Source organism: Lemur catta, chromosome 1, assembly GCF_020740605.2.
Source record: "Lemur catta isolate mLemCat1 chromosome 1, mLemCat1.pri, whole genome shotgun sequence".
In the NCBI taxonomy this organism is placed as follows: domain Eukaryota; kingdom Metazoa; phylum Chordata; class Mammalia; order Primates; family Lemuridae; genus Lemur; species Lemur catta.
Genome location: NC_059128.1, coordinates 105,060,241 through 105,087,343, shown reverse-complemented (window position 1 = coordinate 105,087,343; position 27,103 = coordinate 105,060,241). Strand labels below are relative to the sequence as shown.

The 27,103-nt window shown below is 41.6% G+C and overlaps 1 protein-coding gene, 1 long non-coding RNA gene and 1 pseudogene across 7 annotated transcripts in view; 1 reads left to right on the top strand and 2 right to left on the bottom strand.

Annotated features, from left to right (window-relative positions):
- Positions 1-3,133, bottom strand: part of SCAPER (S-phase cyclin A associated protein in the ER) — a 439,517-nt gene extending 436,384 nt beyond the window's left edge. For 4 of the 5 annotated variants that reach the window (XM_045541833.1, XM_045541866.1, XM_045541842.1 and 1 more), the window contains exon 1: positions 3,014-3,084. The gene's annotated coding sequence lies outside the window, so the exon portion shown is untranslated. Of the gene's footprint in view, positions 1-3,013 lie in introns of all 5 variants that reach the window. The other variant, XM_045541852.1, reaches the window with a different exon arrangement.
- Positions 3,134-15,200: 12,067 nt separating this feature from the next.
- Positions 15,201-18,133, bottom strand: LOC123641088. 2 transcript variants are annotated; one of them, XR_006736215.1, is made up of 4 exons: positions 18,064-18,133; positions 17,777-17,877; positions 15,768-15,888; positions 15,201-15,639 (listed from the first exon to the last, which is right to left on the bottom strand). It is a non-coding gene; the product is annotated as an uncharacterized LOC123641088 (long non-coding RNA). The 2 variants fall into 2 exon arrangements; XR_006736216.1 differs by lacking the exon at positions 18,064-18,133 and adding an exon at positions 17,993-18,019 and having other exon boundaries at positions 17,777-17,827.
- A 7,445-nt stretch (positions 18,134-25,578) lies between these two features.
- On the top strand, positions 25,579-26,596 carry LOC123635316 (annotated as a pseudogene).
- Positions 26,597-27,103: the final 507 nt, after the last annotated feature.

The following is a 27,103-nucleotide window of genomic DNA, read 5'->3' as shown; positions in this document are numbered from 1 at the left end:
TAGCTTTTCATTCTCATACTTTAAACTTAAGGCTTGAGGCTTAAACCTCAGGCTTAAACTCACAAATAGGCTGCATTAAATCCAACCACCAGGTCCTTGACCAATATTCCTAGCAGGAGAAAGAAACAGGGGCAAAAGGCTATTTTTTGGTTACAAAAATTTTGGTCCCTTTATCCATGAAGCAAAATATTGTCAAAAAAAAACCCATTCCTTTGGCCATACTTAGAACCATGGACACCAGATCTACAAGGACACTTCAAGATAAAAACCTGGAAATAATAGGAATGTCATGACAAGTTGAGACAAATGACGATTCATCTCTTTGTGCAGCATACATTGACACATTAAATCTAAGAAGATTCCATAAACATGGAAAAAGGGGAAAATGTTGATGCTTAGTAATTATCTTTTCCACATTTTGAAATTTGATTTACCTACTAGTTTTTAAATAAAAATTGGAGTCTCTAAAAAAATAAATAAATAAAACTAGGTTGGGTTGTGGTTGATGTGAAGGGGAAAGAAAAGACAGAATCTCAAGTCTCTTCATCTTATTTATCTTTAAAACATTACTGTAGTTAAATGAAGGCATTAAGACTTGATAGCAAATCAATCTTTTAGTGGTTCTTAACACATTGACTGCCATGTGAGTTGTATTTAACTCAGGCTAGTTTTGACCCCGGGGCCTCGTAAAGTAAAATCCTGCAATTGGTTTGTGAAAATCTTACTTGACATTCTCATTGTTACAATTAATATTGACAATTTAATTCTAAAAACATGGATTGCATTGCATATAACTCAGGCACAGAAAATAATAAAAAATAACAAATTAGGAAGGATCATTTAGTTTTAATAAAACACCATGGCACCTGGGAAAACTTTTTTTTCTAGTGTGGTAGTCAATGTGTTAAATACCTGTAAAGAACAAAGGACAAACATTTGTCTGTCTTTAAAACAATATATCCTTTGGACCCTAGTCACCAAAATTATTCATTTATAAACACATTGGTATAGTAACATTGATTATGCTTCCATGACTGCTTACCCAAATGACCAGGGGGGTAACCATAGTACTATGATCTGAATGTTTGTGTTCCCCAAAATTCATATGTTGAAATCCTAGCTCTCAAGGTGATAGTATTAGGAGGTGGGGCCTTTGGGAGATATCAGATTATAAGGGCAAGGCCCTCATGAATGGGATTAATGCCCTTATAAAAGAGGCCAGAGAGAGACCCCCTCACCCTTTCCACCATGTGAGGACACAGCTACAAGATGCCATATGTTAACCAGAAAGCAAGCCATCACTAAACACTGATTCTGCTGACGTGCTGATCTTGGACTTCCCACCCATCAGAACTGTGAGAAATAAATTTCTGTTGTTTATAAGCCACCCAGTCTAAGGTATTTTGTTATAAAAGCCCAAGTGTACTAAGACACATATAGAATTTTTAAAACGCAGCTCAAGGGAGTGGGGAGAAAGAAGGAAAGGAGCAAACATTTGTTGAGGGCTTACCATGGGTCAGGAACAGTTCTAAATGCTTACAGATACCTCATTTATTGCTATCAATACATTTATGAAATGGAAATTATTCCTTTATATAGATAAGGAAATGAACGCTCAGAAAAATTAATTGGCCAAAGGACAAGTGGTGGAGCTGGGATTCAAACTCTGATAAGTCTGCCTTCAAAGCCATCAGATCATACTCCCTCCCACAAAGACAACTTTGCAAATCATATTAAAAATTGACTCTTTAATTAAAAATATTAATTCCTTAGTGGATATTATTCAAATCATTGCAGTATGTGGCATAAATCAATCTGCACCCAATGAGTTTTGAAGAAAAGTCAAAAAAATACAAGGGACAGAGCACCAATATAGGCCAGAGTAGGACAGTGGTCAGACAGTTTAATCCCAGATCTACCGCTCACCAGCTGGTGATCTAGAACAAGTAATAACCTTTGTGAGCCTCAGTTTCCTCATTCATAGAATGAGCATAACGCCTGTCCCATCTCTCCTCCATCTACCTCAGATTGTTTATGAGAATGAAAAGTTCACGTTGATGAAATCAATCTTTAACTAAAACAAACTGCAATACACGTAAGGAATTAGCATTTATTCAGTAAGTTGACTATAGTGAATAGCTATTTTCATGGAAAATAAGCGGGCACAAATAGAATGAGAAACACAGTCCACCAGCACCAGGAACCTGCTCTTGGGGCAGGCGGCCCCATCTCACCGAGAGCCCCTCGACAGCAGCAGGTGCGCCTGGAGGACCAATTTTCTGCCTGCTCTCTAACAATCCTGTCACTCACTGGAGCCTGTGACTCCAGCCTGGTTCCAAGAACGCGACTGGAAAACAGTGTGACGGAAAGGCTTGAAGCAGCTGCTGAGAAAAGAGCACGAACAGAAGCAGGACGCTGGACCCGACTACACCCAGGTGTGAGGTCTTGGTTAAACCCTTGACCCCTCCAGGCCTCAGCGTATGCATGTTAGATGGAGACCATTCCCGCCCAGCTTCCCGGGCAGAGCTAAGATCAGAGTCGCCTGCAGGGAAAGTACGGTGAACCCAGCTGAGAGAGATGGCGATGGCGATCACCTGTCAAATGAAAGGAAGGGAGGGAGGCTCCTCTGGAGGTCCCCTGCAGTGCTGACACTCCAGAAGCCTCATCGCGGCCGGGGGACCCCCACACCCACACGCCGTGTCCCACGTCCCGCACACCCCAGCTGCGACCGAAGGGCAGGCAGCCGGCCTCGTGGACAGGCCCGGAGCCTTCTCGCCTGCTCCCTGAAGACCTCCTCAACCGAGCCCAGGGCCCTCCCGAGCGACCGCGGCTCCCCTCCCCCAGCAACGATCCCTGCCCACTCCGCCCGCACTCCCAGGTGAGGGGAAGGAGGTGAAAGGGCGTGCTGCGCCGCCATTTTGTCCCCTTGGCCTCCGCAACACATTCAGCCGGCCCGCGCCCCGGCCCCAACCCGCCCGGGTGTGCGCAATGCGCGCCCCTCGCGGACACTCACCCCCGGCCGCCCTGCGCAGTTCGGCGCGGCACAGAGCGTCCCGCCAGGGCGCGGGGCGGGGCGGGGCGGGGCGGGGCGGCCTCGGAGGGGCGGGGCGGTGTCCGGCTCGCCACGTGACTCCTACCGGCGGCCACGGCGGCCGCTGCGCTCCTGGGTCCCGGCTCCCGGCGCAGCCGCTCGCGCGCAGGCGCACTCGGGCTCGCGCCGTTGGGCCGCCGAGGCGGGAGGTAGGGGCGCGAGTTTGGTTCCGTTTATGGGCGCGGCTGCATCCCCGAAGCTGTTCCTTTCTCTGGGCAGCGCTGGCACTGCCGCTTCTGGCCACACAGGCCCCGCTCTTGGAATCAGTCTCTTCCCCTTGCCTGCTTATCTTCAGAGCCGGCGCACAGATTGAGGACCCGAGGCCCGCCTCGCGAGAAAGCGCGCTGAGCCGCCGGCAGAGCCCTATCGCGCCCCTCAAGTGTGCCGGGCTTCTAGCGGGCAAAGACCTAATAATGTTTAAAATACTTGAGAGACAGCATAAACGCGTGACCAACCAAACGCTTTAGCGATATTTAGATCACTGTTCTGAACAAAATAGACTCGACGCAGGCCATAATTACCAAATATTCCCCATGATTTTTCATCCCGCTGGAAAGCAGGCTCTTTACCCTTCCTCTCCCTCGTTACCCGCAGTAGCAGGAAGCCGTGGAATCCAGTGGAGCCTGCCCCACAGTTGGACATAAGCGCTGTGAAGGCAGGGACCATATTGTTGGCTGTGTTCTGGCTCCTCTGCCCTCTTGCCTTCCGAGAAAATTAGCTCTTTCATTATTCATTTATTCAACAGATACTTATGAGCACCTACCATATGTCAGATGCTATTCTAGATGCTTGGAGTTAGTAAATGAACAAAATAGACGGAAGTCTCTGCCTTCTTGGAGCAGGGTGGAGACAGACAAATAGTAAACTTAATAAGTAAATTATGTGATAAGCTGATAGACACTACAGTAAACAAAATGAACAGGATAAGGGGCATGGAGTAGGGACCATACTACAGTTTCATGAAAGGTGGTCAAGGCCTTACTCTTATCAATTATCTCCTCTTCTTTTCATTCCCATAAGCATATAAGCAACCTCAAGTCTCTCCCATCTTGAAATCATCCACCCAACCCACCAGACTCCACTTGAACCTCTGCTTTCTTTTTCCTCCTTTCAGACCTGCCCTTCACAGCTATATTTCTTCAATTATCCAAAGAAGGGTGCCTCCAATTCCTCAACTATTACTCTTATCTAGACTTACTGCACTCTGGTTTCTGGCCTACCACCCAATGGAAACCGTTCTTTCCGAAATCAGTAGAGGTTTCCCTACTGCAGATCCTGTGGGCATTATCATCATGACATAACTCAGTATGTCTGCATGGCACTCTTTCCTTCTGGAAACTCTTTCCTTGCCTTCCATTTTCCCTCTCTTGATCTCACTTCTCCATCTCTAACTACTCCTTCTCTATCTCTTTTGACATCTCCCCTTATTTCTTTGATCCCTTAAATGCTAGTATCCCGCAGAGATAGGTGAAAGCCCTCACTCTTTTTCGTTTTCCACTGGACATCATCTCTGTATGTGATTGCTGCCTTTTATATAACTTAACATCATTATGCTCTTGATTTCCCCATATGTATCTCCAACCCTGATTTCTGCTCCTGAGATCCAGATCCACATGGTTAACTACCTACTGGTCATCTCCACTGGAATCTCTCAAAATCAATGACATAAATAAAAACCACTCATCTTTCTTATATACATGTATAACAGTTTTATTAAGATATAATTTACATACCATACAATTCACCCAGTTAAAGCATACAAATCAATGGTTTTTAGTATATTCACAGAGTGGCGCAACCACCACTACAATCAATTTTAAAATATTTTCATCACCACAAAAAGAAATCCTGTATACTCATTTACAGTTATTCTACCATTTTTCCTCAACCCCCACAACCACAGGCAACCACTAACCTACTTTCTGTATGCGTAGGTTTGCCTATTCTGGACAAGTCATATAAAGGGAATCATGAAATGTAGTATTTCATAACTGGCTTTTTTCACTTTGCATATTTTCAAGGTACATTGTAGCACATATTTATATTTCATTCCTTTTTATAGCTGAATAATATTCCATTGTATGGACCATATACCACCTTTTATTTATTCATTCATCTGTTGAAACACATTTAGGTTATTCACACTTTTTGACTATTATGAATAATCCTGCTTATAAGTTTTTGTGGGGACATACGTTTTCATTTCTCTTGGGTATATATCTGGAAGTGGAATTGCTGGGCTATATGGTAATTGTATGTTTACCTTTTTCAAAAACTGTCAAGTGATTTACCAAACCAGCTGCACCATTATACATTCCCACTGGCAGTATATGAGGTCCCAGTTTTTCCACACTGAACATTTGGTATTCTCTGCCTTTTTCATTATTTATTATCTTACTGGGTATGAAGTGGTATCTTAATGTAGTTTTGATTTGCACTTCCCTGATAGTGAATTTTCACATGCTTATTGGCCATTGTTGTATTGTCTTGGAGAAATGTCTATTCAAATCCTTTCCCCACTTTTTAGTTGAGTTACCACTCATTTTATTTTGCCACAGAGTCTGTTCATCTTATTGATCTGCCAAATATTCTGGTGCCCCTCCATGATGTACCTTTGCTTGGCCCCATTGATGGCAGACTTGACCATGTGCCTTGCTTTGGCTAATAAAATGTAAGCAGGAATGTCAATTCCAAGCAGAAACTTTAAGAGTCAGCTTGTGGGTTCAACATTTCTCTTTTCTGTCTGCCACAAGCAATTTGTTTCAGAGAAAAGCTGTTTTGGTAAGCCACTCAGATGCTTGCGGACATTTGTTACTGCAGCATAACCTAGCCTGTCCTACCGGACACACTTGTCCGATGTGCTATTGGATTGGCACCACCATTCCCCCAGTTTCCTTGATGTGGCCTACAAGGCCCTGAAGTTAAGGTTTGTTGACCAATACAGCCTCATTTCTAGACCATTCCCTCAACCACCCTGTACTCCAGACAAAATAAAATATATTCAGGTCCTGGAATTCACTTCTTCCTCTTTCTCTTTCTAGACTCACACACACACACACACACACACACACACACACACACACACAGTCTCATTTTGTCTGGCAACAGCCCTGAGAATTAGGTAATAGAGCCCATTTTACAAATCAAAAAAGGCCCTAGATTTATTTTTCTTGAAGCTAGCAAGAGGTAGAGCCAGAATTTGAACCTAGGTCTATTTCACTCCAGAGCCCTTCTTTGAGTAATTATGCTATAATAAAGGATAGAAGTAGTTAAATGTTATTGAGCACTTAGTATGTGGCAGGAATTGTGCTAAAGTACTTTGCATGCATTTACTAATGCATGTAAAGAAATTACATGCATAGAAGTATAGAATAGTGGTATTCCACAGCAGTTTAAGACTCTGACTTTGGAGTTAGATAACATATAATGTGTGACATTGAGCAAATTACTAAACCCCTCTAAACTCCATATTTGTCATCTGCAAAATGGAGCAATAAAATATACCTTCAAGGTTTTTGTGAGTATTAAATGAATCAATTTTTAGAAAGCACTTAGAACAGCTTAGCATATAGAAAGAGCTCAAATTACACCAGCTATAATGTTTCTTTTGTCAACTAACCTCATAACAAACATATGAGGTAGATAGTCCTATACGACTGGCCCCTGTCCTTCAGCTGCCTTGTCTTTACCCACTTCTTGGCTGCTGACACATGAGTCCCTCCAGAATGCCTGTGCTCCTTTTTGCTACCTGGAAAAATCCCACTTACCTCTAGAATCTGCCTCAGATATTCCTTCCTGAACTTCAGCAGCTGGCTTGGCTGGTCTCCGCACTGGGCTTCCAAAGCACTTTGTGCAGGCTTTTACAGTTAGACTGCCTTGAAAACAAAAAACAAGAACTCACTCAGCTGAAAAATGGGGTTGCTATAAGACTGGAACTACAATGCAGAGGCCTCCAGAGCAGCCATTCTTGGCTCTGTCAGGTGAATTCTCTGACTTCTCTGCTTCCTTCTGCTGTAAGCTCTGTTCTCTCCCAGACATCAGCTGCCTCTGCCCACTCACAGATTCTCCTCTAACCTTGCACACAACCCACCAAGGACACCCAGATTTCCTTTTTCCATCAGTTCTGACTCTTCCTCTAGAATTTTGCTGTCTAATAAGATAGCCACTGGACACATGTGCCCATTTAAATTAAAATGAATTGAAATAAAGTAAAACCCTTGGTCACACATGCCAAATTTCAAGTAATCAATAACTGCATGTGGCTAATGCCTGCTATTTTTTTCAATACCATCTTGCAGTTAGAAAATGCCTACTATTATATTTGACAGCACAGATATAGAATAGTTCCATCATTACAGAAGGTTCTATTGTACAGCACTGCTCTAGAGATACTGTCGTAGTATTATTTTGTTCAGGCTGCTATAACAAAATACCATAGATTGGGTGGCTTATAAACAACAGAAAATTTATTACTTATAGTTCTGGAGGCTGGGAAGTCCAAGATCAAGGTGTCAGCAGATTCCACATTTAATTGAGGGCATGCTTCCTGATTCTTGCTGTGTCCATATATGGTAGAAGGGGTGAGGGAACTCTCCTTAGTCTCCTGTAAGGGCACTAATCTCATTCATGAGGGCTCCAATGGCCCTCCCAAATGCTCACCTCCTAATACCATCACATTGTGTTCAACAAATGAATTTTGGGGGAACACAAACATTCAGTCCACAGCAGATACCCAATGTCATAGCTCTCAAAAAGGGCGCGTGATATTCCCTGGTAACTTTTTCAACCAACCTCCATCATAGGTTATCAGCTAGCCCATTGATTGGCTGTCCTTGGATCAGGTGCACACCCTTAACCCAATCAGCTGTGGCAGAGATGTGTAGGGGTTGGGGAGGACGGCATGGAGGTTGCCTACATGATAGCAAAATAAGACTGCCTAAGTATGGGAACATGTTCCACGGAAGGTAATGGGCAAGGCAGAATTCTGAGCTTGGCCTGTTCAATAGAATCATGCTGTTTTGTGATTATTTATGAACACATGTTCCCCCTCACCCTCTCCCACTATCGGCTCCCTGAGGGCAAAGAATGTCTGGTGTCTTATCTATCTTCTGTCCTTAGCACAGTAGCTGGCACATAGTAGGAACTCAACAAGGGTTTATTGTATAAATACTGTAAGAGGTTGGAGGTGAGAGAGGACATTAGTCAGGATAGATTTTTAAAAAAAAATAATAGCACATGTGGGATTGGAATTGGATTTTGAAGTGAAGACTAGCTTTAGATATGCAAAGAGCAAAGTAAAAGACTGCCTAAGAGGAGCGTGGTTGAACAAAGGTTTAGAAGCAGGCAAATAAAAGACGTGATTAGGAGACAGAAGATAGAGTAATAGGTAACATTTGAGTGAAATGAGCTGTTAGAATATTATCCTGTGCTGGTCACTTCACTGTTCTAAGATCCATTTCTTGTCCTTTTCTGAATTCCAGGAAACTGCATTTCCTGGATTCTTTTGCCACTTGGCTTCTAGGAAGAGTCAGCCAGCTGATGAAAGATGCTAAGATAAGACTAGAGGGCAATAGCAGAGGAGAAGCCAGAAGATTTCTCCTGTCTTTTTCTCCCTCGGGCATCATCTCCAGTGGCTAAGGCATCTTCTCCATGGCTCTACCTCCCACTAGGAAACTCCTGCCATGGTTCTAGAGTCTGCCTGACAGTCTTGCCTTTGAGGTTTTGGTAACAATACCTTTTGTCCACTGGAGGATGAATTTGCTCTCCTGTTTCACTTAAATGCAGTGAACCCATCCTCACAAGTGGAAAATAGAATTCTGGAAATCCATGTCAGGCAATGGTACTATAATTGCATAGATTAGTATATGTGGTTGCTTGAAATGAAAAGCCAGTTGAGAGTAAGGAAATTGGAACATTTGGAGCTGCTATACTCTACCATATATTAGTAATGTTAATTACAGGTTCTGTGGAGTAGACTGACAACTTAAGAAGCGTTCGACAGCTTAGAGAAAGAAAATGCTGAGCTCCAGGCTTTAAACTCTGAGCTCCAGTCATGGTCTGAATACCAGAAAGCTTCTAGGGTGTCCAATGCTTCCTCTCCTATCTGAGGAAACTAACCTTCCCTTGTTTAAAGATTCTGTAACAATCATGCATACAGCAGTTGCCTTGCAGAAAGATGTCTGTTCTCCCCTAAATCCTACCTACCACCTTTCATTATCTGCAGCCCCACTTCTGAAGTCAAATCAACAACCCAGGAGAGAAATGTAAGGTTTATATTCCAGAAAAAAAAATGTTTATACCCAAACCACTTGTGAACTCACATCAGGAATAACCTGGAAAACACATGTAGGAGTAGATCCTAAGGGTGTTACATCAGAAAAGGTAGAATATAATAATGGACTAGGCTAAATTTACAACATGGATGTTCTCACCTGAGATTCTCATTTGAATGTGCTGAATTGAGCAGCTAGAAACATCTCTAATGGTTTGCTTGATTGGTTGATGAAAACTGGGGTTCAATGGTGGCCTACATTCAATGAAGCCGAAATTCTAGAACATCCCTCACATAATGTGAAGAAAGGAAGACAAAGGGTTTTATGAAAAAGAATCAAACCATAGGGTCATATGAGAAAGGATCATGGGACTGTCGTAGTGGATTTATTATGTGTAACCTGCTCGCCTACTGACTGTGTTTCCTGGAAGGGCACAGAGGGTGCTAAGGCATTAAGAAAACATTAATGAGAGAGGCATAGGCATCCTCAGAAGTTCTGCAATGACTGTCCTCTCTAGACCAGGGATGACTGGGGTAGTTTTATGATTTCAATGGGAATATTGGCAGAGTGGCAAAGGCCATGTGTCAATACTTCACTATCAGAGACAAAGGGGCATAATTACCATAATGGGCAGCAGGCACTCAGAATGTTTTGACCCTCAGGGATCTGTGGGGGTGCTAAATGATTGGTAACAGGGTCCCTAGGAATGAAATAGATGTGCAGCACAGAAGGAAGTCATAGACTCTCATTTAGTTCCCAGACTTAAATTGTTTCACATACCCACGGTCCAGAGATTGAAGCAGAAGTTGAGTCCTCTTGAGGAAGGACACTGAAACATTGTCACAACTATATACTCCAAGCCTTTCCCTAAAGGAACTGTGGCTATTAGCAGGATAGGTGTGACTGAGGAAAAGGACATTTAGATTTTTAAGGGGATTATTACACACTGCTCTGAGTTAATGCTAATCCTTGGGAACCCCTGGATAGGTTGAGTACTTTGGTTGGTCAGGTAATAAATGAAATTTGTATCCAAGTCCATCACACAGAAGGCTCAATGGGTTCTATAGACCCATTCTGAGTTTATTTCCCCAGGCCCTAAATGCATATTTGGACTAGACATGCTCACCTACTGACTGTGTTTGTCAGCTGGCAAAATCCCTGCACTAGCTCCCTGACCCATGGAGAGAAGATTCTTATGATAGGTAGAGCCAAGTAGAAGACCCTAGAACTTCCCTTCTCTAACAAAATCGTAAGCCAGGCCGGGTGTAGTGGCTCCCGCCTGTAATCCTAGCACTATGGGAGGCCAAGGTGGGAGGATTGATTGAGCTCAGGAGTTTGAGACCAGCCTAAGCAAGAGCAAGACCCCATCTCTACCAAAAATAGAAAAATTAGCAGGGTGTGGTGGCACACACCTCTAGTCCCAGCTACTCAGGAGGCAGGAGGATCACTTGAGCCCAGGAGTTTGAGATTGCTGTGAGCTATGATGCTGCCACAGCACTCTAGCCTGGGGAACAGAGTGAATCTCAAAAAAAAAAAAAAAATCATAAGCTAAAAACAATACCACATGCCTGTGGGAATGGCAGAGATTAATTAGCGCTACCCTCAAAGATTTGATAGATGTACTTCTACTAATTCCTGTGTTTGGCCAGTGGCAAAACTAGATAGATATGCAGTTTCTGATCCACTTGCAGTTTCTGATCCGGATATGGTATCTTTGCTGCAGCAAATCAACATAGTCCTGCCATCTAGTATGCAGCTATTGCATTTTCCCCTCATATCAATTAGCAAGGAAAATCAGAAGCAGCAAATTTTTACTTGTCAGGAACAAAAATACACCTTAAAAGTCTTACTTCAGGGCCATGTCTACTCTCAAACTCTGTCATTGTATGGGCCACAGGGACCTTGATCATCTGGACATCCCATAGAACATCACTCTAATCTACTACGTTGACAATATCATGCTGATTGGTTTGGTGAACAGGAAGTAGCAAATATTCCAGATACCTTAAGTAAGGCACACACCTGCCAGAGACAAAAAAATTCAGTGAGAGAAATGCTGACATATCCCTAGATAGCAGTGGTTCTCAACCAAAGGTGATTTTGTCCTTTAGGGGACATTTGGCAGTCAGTGTATGGAAACATTTTTGGTCATCACACCTGGGGGCGAGAAAGTTAGTGGCTACTGGCGTCTAATAGGTAGAGGCCAAGGATGCTAGGATAGACATCCTACAATGCACAGGACACCTCCCCACAACTAAGAATTATCAAGCCTATAATACCAAGACTGAGGTTGAGAATTCCTGCTATAACTTATAGTGAAAGGCAAGTTTCTGCACCTTGTACATCCTAACACTAAGAAAGAGGCACATATATATATACATGCACCTACCCACTTGGGTATATTTCTCTGACCAATTTACTGAGAAGCCTATGTTCCCAGAAAATGAAAAGGCTCTGTAGCATGTCCAGGATGCTGTGCAAGCTCTCTTGTCACTGAAGCCTAAAAATCCAGATGATCCTAAGTCTCTGTGGCAAGTAAGGATGCTGTATGGATCCTTTGGCAAACCCCAGCAGAGATCTAAAGCACAAAAATCCCAGGGTTTTGGCACAGTGCCATGCTCTCTTCTGCTGAAAGAGCACTGGATTCTAGTAGAGGCTCGGTCTTGATAACATCAAGATTGATATGATCTGACCTGCCCATCGTGAACTACCATGATAAAAGGTCAGGCTTGAACAGTTCAAGAGGACACAAGTAAGTTACATAGGCAGGTGGCTCAGAATCTAGGGCCGCATAAGGAATTCCCTGTAATCAGTTGTTAGAGGGGAAAAAAACTTATGCCTGGTTTAAGGATAGGTCTCAGCCAGTCCCAGTGGCTCACACCTGTAATTCTAGCACTTTGGGAGGCCAAGCCAGGAGAATCTTTTGAGGCCGGGAGTTCTAGACCAGCCTGAGCAAGAATGAGACCCCATCTCTACAAAAAATAGAAAAATTAGCAAGGCATGGTGGACTACACCTGTAGTCCCATCTACTCAGGAGGCCAAGGCAGGAGGATGGCTTTAGCCCAGGAGTTTGAGGTTGTAGTGAGCTATGATGATGCCACTGCACTCTAGCCTGGGCAACAGAGTGAGACTCTGTCTCAAAAAAAAAAAAACAGCAACAAAAGATGGGTCTGCACAATATGTTGGCATAGGCTGAAAGTGAACTGCTGCAATATTGCCATTCCGTTTAGAAGTGGCTCTAAAGGAACGTGGTGAAAGGCAATCCTCCCAGTGGGGAAAACTTTGAGCATACAACATACAAGGAGCTATTGCCTGAGGTACAGATCTACTGTGGCTCATGGGCAGTGGCTAATGGTTTTACCTATTGCTCAGAGACTTGGAAAGAATAATATTAAAATACTGGTAATGAGGAAATCTGAGGAATAAGTATATGGATGGACTTCTCAAAACTGGTGAATAGTATGAGGGTTTTTGTGACCCATGTGAATGCTTGCTAAAGGGTATCACTGAGTAGGAAGCTCTCAATAGTCAGGTGGACAAGATCAGTCAGAGTAGACAACGTCCACTCTGTGGATGCTGATCAGCTTCTTTATTCAGCAAGAACAGTCCTTGCCCAGTGGGCCCATGAATTGCCAGCCATGGCAACAGGGACAAGGCTATCCACAGGACCAACAACATGTACTTCCTTCTCCAAGGTAGAAAGCCCAGCCTGCCACCAACAGAGGCCAACACTGAGCCCCTGATATGGTACCACTCCTTGGAACTCGGGGGATATGTTGTCTATGTTGAACCTCTTCCATCGTGGAGGGGGAGAGATTTGTATTCACTGGAATAGACACTTTTTCCCCCTTTCCCCATCCAAAATGGTTCTGCCAGCATCAACATCTGTGGACTTATGGAATGTCATGATGCTGATTCATTATCATGATATTGCATACAAGATTGCTTGTCACTAAGGATCTCATTTGAAAGCAAGAGAAATGGTGGGCACATGCTTTGGAATTCACTAAACGTATCACATACCCCACCATCTGAGAACAGGTGGCCTGGTAGATTGGCGGAGTGGCCTACTGAAGCCATAATTAAAGCACCACCTGTGAGACAACAACCATCCTGTGAGATCAAGTGCTGTCCTATAGAATGGAGTGTGTGCTTTGAACCAGTGACCAACAGATGGTGCTGTTTCTCCTACAGCCAAAATTACCAGGTTCTGGAAACTATTACACCCAATGACCCACTGACAAAATTGAGTTTCCTTTCTCCACACCCTTAGACTCTTCTGGTTTACAGGTCTCTCTGTTCCTGTCTTAGTTTGGGTTCTTGTCCTAAGACAAGGTCTTGGGTGCAGATAGCTTATCTGAGAGGTGATCCCAGTAAGCACAAGCGAGAAAAGAGGAAAGTGAATCAGAGAAGGGAGAAGAGCCAATAAGTTGTGTCATGATGAGCAGGTGACCACTGTGCAACTGAAGCTCAATTTCACTGAGAGCCCTCTGAAACACAGTGTGAAACAAGCTTTAGAATTGTCCTTTGGGAGGATGAGAAAGCAAAGCATATACCCACCAACTCCAATTCATGGAAACACAACACCATACAATGACTGTTGGTTTAAAAATAAGAAAGGGTAGAAACCCATCCTCACAAAATTCTCCACCAAGGCAAAATAGCATGTCAGGAGATACTTTTCAGATGGTATAGAGTTCTCTGCTACAGACCTCACAACCTTGCGGTACAACCCAAGTGGTGTCTGCTGTGACTCTCCTACTGGGACTTGCCAGATATTCTAGATGGCATTTTTTTCTATTATAAATAACTCTAATACTGTAGGATCTTCCAGGACATATGTTCCTAATTGCAGGACTGTTTGTACCACGGGTGAATCTGCTATAGAACCCTTTCTGGTTTTAGACCCCACTCAAAACTAACAGGTTTCTGCATCTTCTGATAAATGTGTTGGAGTAGTATTCCCAAGTGTAGAATATGCTGCCTCCAAAACCTGAAAAGGCCTACCAAGAATTGTGTTCGTGTTTATTCTTTCTTTATCTGAGTATCTTTCTTAGTAATAGACGGTACAAGATACAATAACTTATCTTTTACCTATCTTTTACCTTGGATGGACTGCCTGACACGCCCAAAGCCACTAGACTCCTAAAAACTTCATGGCTTCTGTATTTTTGTAGGATTTATTTTCCACACTCTGGACTGCATTGTCCTACCAAGATATCCAAAGTAGATACCATTTCTTATCATCAAGTATGGTTAACACTATCTCATCAGTATAGTAGTTTGACATGATGGTCCATGGAATGTCCATATGAATTGGGTCTCTTTGGATTGGGGCAAGACTGTGAGTGTGTACTGTTGTCTCCTCTATGTGAAAGCAAACTGCTTCTGGTTCTAATTCCTGATGGGTAGTTAAAATAATGCACTCACCAAATCAATATCTTCATATCACATACCAGCAGCCATATTAATTTGTTCTAGTAAAGATAGCAGATCTAGCACATTATCTACAATTGGGGATATTACTTCATTAAGTTTGCAGGAGTCCACTATCATCTACTATGATCCATTGAGTGTAAAAAAAAAAAATTATTTTTGGCCAGGTATAGTGGCTCATACCTCTAATCCTAGCAGTTTGGGAGGCGAAGGTGGGAGGATTGTTTGAACCCAGGAGTTTGAGGTTGTAGTGAGCTATGATCTGTACTCTAGCCCAGGCAACAAAGCAAGACCCAGCCTCAAAAAAAAATTTTTTTTGGTGAGATATAGTTCACAGACCATAAAATTCACCATTTTAAAATTTAACACAAATTTAATTTATTTTTATTATTGTGGTAAAATACATATAAAATTTACCATTTTAACCATTTTTAATTGTGCGATTTGGTATCATTAAGCACATCCACGTTATTATGCTACATTACCACTATCCATTTCCAAAACTTTTCATCATTCCACACAGAAACTCTGTACCCATTAAACAATAACTACCCACCTCCCTCCACCAGCCTTATTCTACCTTTATTCTTTATTTTTTACTTTCTCTTTCTATCAATTTGACTATTCCAGGTACTTCATATAAGTGGACCCATACAATGTTTGTCTTTTTGTGTCTAACTTATTTTACTTGGTGTAATGTCTTCAAAAAACATGACATCGAGGAGGAAAAATGGCTGATTAGTGGTGGCCTCCCGGCTCACTGCTTCCAGAGAAGGAGGTGAAGAACTTGGACGGCTACACACGAGTGGATCACTCCCCTCCAAGAACAGTGTTGTGAATCTGCAGAGAAACAGCATGGGACACACAGCGCAGGGGGGAAAAAAAAGGTGAAAGGGAGGTACCTTTGCAAAGACTGGAGAGTGCGAGATACACGATAGGGAATAGAGCGTGAGAGGGCCGCGCCCTACCTGCCAGCCAGCTTAGTGCGATCTGACCCACAGGAGGATGCCCGGCTGCCCCACAGACCTCCACACACACTCAGGGGCGCGCCTGAAGTGGCTGCAAAGTCGTGGCACCTGACAACAGGCTCTGTGGAGAAGAGACAATATTGGGAAACATTTTGAACATTTGAACTCTCTGGTGCTCTGTGCTGGGACCGCACTGGGCGGGGGAGGGACTGGTCTGAGTGGTTATTTCCTGGGAGGGAGTTTGGAGACAGGCCCCTCGCCTCTGGTGGTCAGCGGGACCAGAGCACAGGAGGTGAAACACTGGAAAGGGGGCTCTGCTCCTGGAAACCGCTGATGATATGGCCGGCTCAGGGCAGGACAAAAAGAGCAGGACCCTCTGCTAGGCAGAAGTGGGACTGCCGGACTGTGACACAGAGGTGACATCTGGCAGCCTGCTGATTTAGCTCGTCACACCAGCATCTGCCAACTCCTGAGTGGTCACCCCATACGCTAGTTCTCCAGGCACAGGCACCTGCCATTTTGGGGTTCCCAGCCTGGAGACCCTGCAGTGTGTAGTGGTTTGGGGCAACAGCCCTCCCCAGTTTAGGGACTTTCACACAGGGTGCAGTGGGCTCCACCTTTGGCAGTGGGGAGACGCGAGAAAAGCCACTTTCTCTGTGTGGCTAGCATGAATCTGCAGGTCTTTGGTGCTGAAAAATAGCCAGTGGCCTGTTGATTAGGCCCCCGGACTGGCTTAGGTCATCTAATATCTAATAAGAACATAACTCCAGGGCTTGCTCTCTGGGTCTAGGCAACTGCCAGCATTGGGGTTTGTGGACAGGGAAGGAAAAATCTGGCCAGAGACCTCAACAATTGCACCAATTGACCCCTCCCGTCAGGAGCAGCCCTCCAAGTGTGGTGAAAGAGCCGTGAGCAATCTATTAGAGGCTCCCCATAAGGGCAGACCAAGCAACCATAGAAGCACATATGCCTAGGCTTGCAAGCAGCAACTACGATCTATATTCCCCTTATCCCCACCTTAAGGGGGAACAGGGTTGAAGTAACCCTTGGGAGTGGCAAGGCATTTGTATACCCCATCCGGGTACTAGAGCCTACCACAGAGACATCAGATTACCTTGATAACTGGCTCCTCCCTGTGAACTACAATCAATGACAGACAGGGTAACCCCGTAGCTTAACACAGTGCCTTCCATCTCAAGCTATTACAGTGCAGTGGAGTCATACTCACAAGTGCGATTCACTAGCTTGAAGCTTAAGCTGGGGGACCAAACTCCCTTGGCAAGAAGTGAAGACACCAGGTCAGAGGTAACTGAACTTGCTAAATACCCCTAAGGCAATACAGGACCAGCATGCCTTTCTCCAGCACTGTCAAGGAATGAGCCCTGGGGACTTCAAGATAGGGCCATAAACTGGTCCTAGCACCCCCAGTTCTCCACCAACTAGCCTGATGAGAAAGAATCAGTGAAAGAATGCAGGAAACATGAAAGATCAGATAGAAAAGTAACCCCCCAAAAGAAATTACTAGATCCTAAACAACAGATACCAACTTAAACAAAATGATGAAAATGACAGAGGAAGAATTCTCAATATGGATTGTAAGAAAACTCAGTGGAATTGAAGAGAAAATAGGAACCCAACACAAAGAAGCCACAAGAACAATACAAGAAATGAATGAAAAATTCTCTAAATAAATTGAAGTTTTATGAAAGAACCAAACAAAAATACTGGAAATGAAAGAGCCATTCAAGGAACTACAAAACACAGTGGAAAGCCTTGAGAACAGAGTGGATCACACAGAGGAAAGAATCTCAGAGCTTGAAGATAATGCCTATGTGCTAAACAAATCAGATGAAGAAAACATAGAAGCAAGAGACATGAACAAAACATACAAGAAATGTGGGATTATGTAAATAAACCAAACATAAGAATTATAGGCATCCCGGAGAGAGAAGAAGAAAATACACAAGACCTGGAAAATCTATTTCTTGGAATAATGTAGGAAAACTTACCTGGCCCGGCCAGAAATCTGGATAGCCGGGTACAAGAAGCACACAGAACTCCTGGGAGATTCAATGTGAAAAGGCAATCACCACATCACATAGTTATTAGGCTGGCCAAAGTAAACACAAAAGAGGCAATTGTTCACACACTAAGATGAAAACAGCAGATAATCTACAAAGGAAAACCTATCAGAATAACTGCAGATTTCTAAACTGAAACCTTACAAGCCAGAAGGATCTGGGGACCCATCCTCAATCTTCTAAAACAGAATAATGGCCAACGTAGCATTCTTTACCTGGCGAAACTAAGCTTCATTTATGAGGGAGAAATAAAGACTTTCCCAGACAAACAATCATTGATGGAATTTGTGAAGACCAGACGTGCCTGCAGGAAGTACTCAGACCTGCATTATACACTGAACAGCACAATAAACACCCACCAAAGTAAAATCACTCAAGCGTTAAAGTCCAGAACCTTGATTCCACAATGTCTCAAGAGGTAAAACAAAACAATAAGAATATATTCAACAGTATGAACAGAAATTTACCCCAAGTATCAATTCTCTCAATAAATGTGAATGGTTTGAATTGCCCACTGAAGGGACATAGACTGCTGAGTGGATAAAAAAACATGAGCCAAGTATCTTCTGTCTCCAGGAAATGCAGCTAACCCACAAAAATGCTTTTAGACTCAAGGTGAAGGGTTGGAAAATAAACTTCCAGGCAAATGGAAAGCAAAAGAAAGCTGGGGTAGCTATTCTTATACCAAATAACATAAACTTTAAAACAGTAAAAGTAAAGAAAGACAAAGATAGTCACTATATAATGGTGGAGGGAGAAATCCAACAAGACTTAACAAGAATATTTATATTTATGCACCCTACAAAGGAGTGCCCAGATATATAAAGCAAATCCTATTTGATCTAAATAACATGATAAACAGTAATGCCATAGTACCTGGGGATTTCAATACTCCACTGACTGAACTGGACAGATCCTCCAAGCAGAAAATAAGCAAAGAAACAATAGACTTAAACAGAGCTCTAGAACAAATGGGTCTAACAAACATCTACAGAACATTCCACCCAAATAAAGCTGAACATACATTCTTCCCATTAGCTCCTGGAACTTTCTCTAAAATCAATCACATCCTAGGCCACAAATCAGATGCCACCAAATTTTAAAAAATGGAAATTATACCACATAACTTCTCAGACCACAATGGTATAAAATTAGAGATCAATTCCAACAGAAACACTCACCACAAAGTCATGGAAATTAATCAATCTATTGCTGAATGACTATTGGGTAAAGGAAAAGATCCAGATGGAAATCAAAAGATTCTTTGAACTAAATGATAATCGGACACAAGTTATCAAAATTCTCTGGGATACAGAATCAAAAGGATTCCTGAGAGGAAAACTAATAGCATTACATGTTCACATCCAAAAGACAGAAAATTCACAAATCAACAAACTAATAAACCATCTCAAGGAACTGGAAAAGGAAGACCAAATCAATCCTAAACCTAGCAGAAGAAAAGAAATAACTAAGATCAGAGCAGAACTAAATGAAATTGAAAATAAAAGACTGTACAGAAGAATAATAAAACCAAAAGTTGGTTTTTCAAAAAGATAAACAAAATTGACAGCCTTCTTGCTAGATTGGCAAAAACTAGAAAGGAAAGAACACTAATAAGCTCAATTAGAAATGAAAAAGGAGAGGTCACTACAGACACCATGGAAATACAAAACATTATCTTTGAATACTATAAAAATCTATATGCCCAAAAACTATAAAACATGGAAGAAATGGACAAATTCTTAGAAACCCACAGCCTCCTTAGGCTCAATCAGGAAGAAATAGAATTCCTGAACAGACCAATATCAAGCACAGAAATTGAAGCAGAAATTAAAAATCTTCCAACAAATACAAGTCCCAGACCAGATGTATTCACACCTGAATTTTACCAAACTTCCAAAGAAGAACTTATACCTATACTGCAGAAATTATTCCACAACATTGAGAAGGATGGTATTCTCCCCAACTCATTCTACAAAGCCAATATCACCTTGATACCAAAGCCAGGAAAGGACACAACAAAAAGAGAAAACTACAGACCAACATCCCTCATGAATATAGATGCAAAAGTCCTTAACAAAATCTTAGCAAACCAAATCCAATAGCACATCAAAAAAAAAAAAATTCATCATGACCAGGTGGGCTTTATCCCAGAGATGCAAGGATGGTTCAACATACACAAATCTATAAATGAAATTCACCACATAAATAAAAGCAAGAAAAAAGACCATGTGATTCTCTCAATAAATGCAGAAAAAGCATTTGACAAAATCAGCACACTTTTATGATAAAAATTCTTAATGAAATACACATAGATGGGACATACCTTAAAATTATTAAAGCCATACATGATAAATCCACAGCCAATATCATACTGAACAGGGAAAAATTGAAAGCATTCCCGCTTAGAACTGGAACCAGAGCAGGTCACCCACTATCTCCATTTTTATTCAACATAGTGCTGGAAGTCCTTGTCAGAGCAATCAGACAAGAAAGGTGTCCAAATGGGGGCAGAAGAGGTCAAACTCTCACTCTTTGATGATGATATGATATTATATCTAGAAAATCCCAAGGATTCAACCAAGAGACTCCTGAAATTAATAAATTAATTCAGTAAAGTCTCAGGATACAAAATCAATGTACACAGATCAGTGGCATTCATATACACCAATAACAGTCAAGCTAAAAATCAAATCAAAGACACAACACCTTTCACAATAGCATCAAAGAAAATTAAATATTTAGGAATATATTTAATGAAAGAGGTTGGAGACCTATATAAAGAGAACTATGAAACACTAAGAAGAGAAATTGTAGAAGATATAAACAGAGGGAACCCCCTACATGCTCATGGGTTGGCAGAATCAATATTGTTAAAGTGCCCATACTACCTAAAGTGATCTACAAAATTAATGCAATCCCTATTAAAATACCATCATCATTCTTTACAGATCTAGAAAAAAATAATTCTACACTTCATATGGCACTGGAGAAGACCTTGTATAGCGAAAGCAATCTTAAGCAAAAAGAACAAATTGAGAGGCATCAGTCTACCAGACTTCAAGCTTTACTACAAGGCTATAGTAACCAAAACAGCACGGTACTGGCACAAGAACAGAGATATAGACCTTTGGAAAAGGACTCAGAACCCAGATATAAAACCATCTTCATATTGTCATATAATCTCTGAAAAAGCAGACAAAAATATACATTGGAGAAAAGAATCTCTATTCAATAAATGGTGCTGGGAAAACTGTATAAGCACAGCAGAAGACTGAAACTGGATCCCCACCTCTCACCTCTCAGAAAAATCAATCCCTGATGGATAACAGACTTAAACCTAAGGTGTGAAACCTTGAGAATTCTAGAAGAAAATGTTAGGAAAACTCTTATAGACATCAGCCTAGGCAAAGAATTTATGAAGAAGACCCCAAAAGCAATCACAGCAAGAAAAATAAATAAATGGGACCTGATCAAATTAAAAAGCTTCTGCACAGCCAAGGAAACTATCATTAGAGCAAATAGACAACCTACAGAATGGGAGAAAATATTTTCTTGCTACACATCTGATAAAAGGCTGATAACAAGGATCTACGTAGAACTTAAGAAAATTAACAAGAAAAAATCAAACAACCCCATCAAAAAGTGGGCAAAAGATATGAACTGAAATGTTTCAAATGAAGACAGAATAATGGCCAGCAAATGTATAAAAAAGTGCTCAACATCTCTAATAATTAGGGAAATGCAAATCAAAACCACAATGAGATATTACCCAACTCCAGTGAGAATGGCCCTTATCAAAAAGTCCCAAAACAACAAATGCTGGCATGGATATGGAGAGATAGCAACACTCTCACACTGCTTGCTGGTGGGACTGCAAATTAGTACAACCCCTGGGGAAAGTAATTTTGAGATACCTCAAAGAGCTAAAAATAGAAATACCATTTGATCCAGCAATCCCACTACTAGGCATTTACCCAAAGGAAAAAAAGACATTCTATAATAAAGATATCTGCACTCCAATGTTTATGGCAGTACAATTCACAATTGCAAAGATATGAAAACAACCCAAGTACTCATGAATACATGAGTGGATTATTAAAATGTGGTATATGTATACCATGAAATACTACTCAACTACAAAAAACAATCGTGAACTAGCACCTCTTATATTATCATGGATAGAGCTTGAACCCATCCTTTGAAGTGAAGTATCACAAGAATGAAAAAAACAAGCATCACATGTACTCGCCATCAAATTGTTACTAACTGATTCACACTAAGGTGCTCATATGGAAGTAATATTCACTGGGTGCCGCTCAGGTGGGAGAGGCGTGGTGGGGGTGGGTAAACTCACAACTAATGGATGCGGAGCGTACTGTATGGGAGAAGGACAAGCTTGTAGCCCTGGCTTAGGTGAAGCAAAGGCATTATATGTAACCAAAATATTTTTACTCCTATAATATTCTGAAATAAAAAAAGTCATCCATGTTGTAGCATGTATCAGATTTTTATTTCTTTTCAAGGCTGAATAATATTCTATTTTATTTATACATTCATCTGTTGATGGACATTTGGATTGTTTCCACTTTGGGCTATTATCAATAATGCTGCTGTGAACATTTGTGTACAAGTATTTGTTTAGATCCCTGCTTTGAATTCTTTTGGGTATAGAAGTGGAATTGCTGGATCATATTATGCCAACTCCTTGTTTAACTTTTTTAGGAACCGCCAAACTATTTTCCATAGTGGTGGCAACATTTTACATTCCCACCAGCAATGCAAAAGTGTTCCAATTTGTCTGCATCCTTACCAACACTTGTTATTTTCTATTTTTGTGATAATAACCATCCCACTGAATGTGAACTTGTATCATGTTGTGGTTTTGGTTTGAATTTCCCTAATGATTAGTAATGATGTTGAGCATCTTTTCACATGCTTATTGACCATTTGTATGTCTTCTTTGGAGAAATGTCTATTTGAGTCCTCTGTTCATTTTTGAATTGATTTCTTTGTTGTTGAGTTGTAGGAGTTCTTTGTTTTGGGTGCCATATCTAAGTAACTGTTGCCTAATCCAAGGTCACAAAGATTTCACCTGTTTTTTTTTTTTTCAGAGTCTTATAGGTTTAGCTCTTACATTTAGATATCTGATCCATTTTGAGTTAATTTTTGTATATGGTATGAGCTAGGGATCCAAATTCATTCCTTTAGGTGGATTTATTCATGTGCTTATGTACCTGCCCCAGCACTATTTGTTGAAAAGACTATCCTTTCCCCAATAAGTGGTCTTGGCACCCTTGTCAAAAAATCAATTGACCTTAGATGTATGACTTATTTCTGGACTCTCTATTCTAGACAATTGATCTGTATGTCTATTCTTATTCCAGTGTCATGTTCTCTTGATTATTGTAGATCCAGTGGACTTTAATAGGAGCCAAAATAGTAAGTAGTGTGGGTAATAGGGATAATGACTCCTGTGTCCTTTAAATCTTTAAGGGTGACACTAATTTCTGCTACTCTTCATAAGCATGTATGAGAGTTCTCGTTGCTCTAATTCATTCAATAGTTTGATCTTTTAAAGGTTAGCCATTCTGGTGAGTATGTAGTATTATCTCATTTTACCTTTAATTTGCATTTTCCTTTTGACTATTGAGGCTGAACACCTTTTCATATGCTTATTGGACATATGAGTGTCCTCTTTTCCTGAAAGATATTGTTTTTCTTTTCTTATTGATTTGTGGGAGTTCAATATATATTCTGACTCTTTTGTCAATCATATATATTGAAAATATGTTCTCCTACTCCTTGGCCACCTTTTTGCACTCTTAATAGTGTGTTTTGCCATAGAAATTCTTAACCTTTTTTTTAACAGATGGAGTCTTACTATGTTGCCCAGGCTGGGTGCAATGGCTATTCATAGGCAAGATCATAGCACACCACAGCCTCGAATTCCTGGGCTTAAGAGATCCTCCTGCCTCAGCCTCCCAAGTAGCTGGGACTATACCACGCCTAGCTAAACATTCCTCATTTTAATATTTTTAGTTTGTGAATCTTTTTCTTTATGTTAGTGCTTTGTGTCTTGTTTCATAAAGATGAAAGGCCATAAAGATGTTTTTCTATGTTGACTTCTATTCTCTAATAATGTTTTATTATTCTAACATTTAGTTCTACAACCCACCTGGAATTTATTTGTGTGAAGTAGGGATCAGTTATTCCTTCCACATATGGTTATCTAACTGACCCAGTAACATTTACTGGAAAGACTATTTTAGTTATTTAATTATAATAGATTATCTATAGATTTGGATTTTCTGCATACAAAATAATGGCATTTGCAAATACTAACAGTTTTCTTCCTTTCCAATACTTATAGCTTTTATTTCCCTTTATTGCCTTCTTGCACCAGCAAGAATTGTACCTTTAGTACAATATTGAATAGCAGTGTAAATAGTGAGCACCCTTGTCTCTTTAGTAGTCCTAATGGGGAAGCTTTTAATATTTTACCCTTAGGTATAATGGTTTTGTAGATATTTGTTCTCAGGTTAAGAAAGCATTGAAAGAAAATAACTGCCAACCTCCAATTCGATACCCAGTGTAAATATACTTCCATATAAAGTTGATATAAAGGCACTTCAAACAAAAAAATGGAGACAATTAATCTGCAACAGACCCACTCTAAAGGAAATACTAAAGGGATTTCTTTAGGCAGAGAAAAAGATTCCAGGTGGAAGCATAGACATGCAGGTAAAAATGAAAAGCAATAAAAAGGGTAAATATGTCAGAAATTCTAAATGAATATTGGTTGTATGACAATAATATCTTGTGGGTAATAATAACATCAGACAAGGTAGGTTTTATGACATAAAACTCTATTAAAGATAAAGAAAATACTTTAAAATGATAAAACATCAGCCTACTAGGAAGATATAACAATCATAAATTTGTATGTCCTGAATAATAGTCTGAAAATATATGACAAAAATTGACAAAACTTGTAGAGAAACAACCACAGTGAGAGATTATGAAACATATCTCTAAGTAACTGATAATAACAAGCAGACAAAATATCAGTATAGATATAAAAGATCTGCACTACACAATTAACAAATGTTACTAATTGACATATATGGAAAATTGCAAACAACAACTTCAGAATACAGATTTTTTTCCCCCCGTTGCACATGAGTGGGAACTCTTTCAAAGAAGGCAAGTAGAACAAATAATAGACACAATAATGTGTGTTTCCATGCCAGCTCTATACACTCACGTTCTAATTCCACTATTAAGTAAGGGCCAGGTGGGAGTTCCTTCAGCCCGAGCATGTGGGATACCTCTCACTTTGGAAATGAGTAGAATTTAAGAGCAGAGACCAGGAGTTATATTTTGGAGAGGTCTCAAAGGTTTAGCTTGTTATACTCAATTGCAAAAGAGATTATATTTTTCCCAGAGGTCACATGAATCCAAACGAAGCAGTATTTAGGGTGGGAGGTAGGGACATGCAACCAGGGAGGAAAAGCATACCAGGCAAAAGTGAATTGATACAGAAAAACTCCTGAGATGGAATGTGGATATTTGCTGAGGATTTTTAGGGGATTCCCAGGCCTTCTCAGTCATTCTGAACTATGTTTCTCTGCTTTTTTAAATTTTAATTATTTATTTATTTATGCTATTTCATTTATAGTAGTAGCTTCCTTTGTATATTATTTCCATATAAGGCATATCTGCCTGCTATGGCTCAAATGTTTTTGTCTCCTCCAAAAGTCCTGTTCAGCCTTTGGATCCTGGAGGCTGGGCTGAGCCAGCGGTGCCCCTCCTCCGCTCTCCACGCCCACTCTCTGCCACCAAGAAAGAACAGGCCATCTCCTCCGGCCAAGGACTTCCTGGCTGGGGACATCGCTGCAGCAGTCTCCAAAGCGGCCATGGCCCGGATCTAGGGGGTCAACCTCCTGCCACAGGTGCAACTTTCCAGCAAGCAGATCACTGCCCACAAGCAGTACAAGGCATCAGGGGCTGCGTCGTGCGCATCCCCAAGGAGCAGGTCGTGTTGTCCTCCTGGAGGGACAATTTAGCCAACGTCGTCTGCTACTTCTCCACGCAAGCCCTCATCTTTGCCTTCAAGGATAAATACAAGCTGGTCTTGGGGGAATGGGAGCGGGGGAGGGGGATGGACGAGCACACAATTCTGGAGGTGTTTTGCAGGCAACCTGGCCTCCCGAGTGGCAGTTGAGGCCACCTCCCTCTGCTTCCCACACCCGCTGGATTTCACCAGAACCCACTTGGTCGTCGACGTTGGGAAGTCGGCCACAGAGTGGGAGTTCCATGGGCTGTGTGGGAGACTCCCTGGTGAAGATCACCAAGTTCAGTAGGATTCAGGACCTGTATCAGGGCTTCGACGTCTAGGCACAGGGCATTATCATCCGGGGCAGCCCACTTTGGTGTGTACAACACAGCTAAAGGCATGCTCCCCCACCCCAAGAACACCCACATGGTGGGGAGCTGGGTGATAGCCCAGTCCATGATGGCTGTGGCTGGCATGGTCTCCTCCCCCTTCCACATTGTGCGGCAGCAGATGATGATGCATTCAGGACGCAAGGAACTGACATGTACAAGAGCACCCTAGATTGTTGAAGGAAGATCTTCAAAGAGAAAGGCAAAGCCTTCTGCAAGAGCACATGTTCCAATGTCCTCAGGGGGATGGAGGAGGCCTTCGTGCTGGTCCTGTACCACCTGCTAAAGAAAATGGTCTAAATGCATCTGTCCCCTGATAGGAGAGTGGGACCAGCAGAGTCATGTAGAATACTTAACTGTCACAGATCATCGACCATGGAGAAATTCCAATCATCTTTCCTGGCCAGATCCTATCTGTAGAGGGCTGTGGAAGGCTCTAGGAAAGGGGCTCATTGTGATTGCAATGACCATTGGCAGCTGATTCCGTATACTGATTACTGGGGAGAGGGAATCATGACATCATGTGAGCCACTCAGACCCAGAATCCAGATACTCGTAGGACCCACATTGTGTTTAATTATTTAAAACAAAAGAATCATGTCTCCCGTTGTACTTAAGCGTTAGCTCGTTTTTTGCACAGCTGAATATTTGCAATTATGTTCTATCTTGGGCATTCTGCTGCAAAACAATAAAAATGGGACACTGAAAAAAAAATCATGTTGAAACAATCTCTAATGCACCAGTATTAAGAGGTGCAGCCTTTAGGAGGTGAATGAGTCATGAGGGCTCTGCTATCCCAAATGGGAT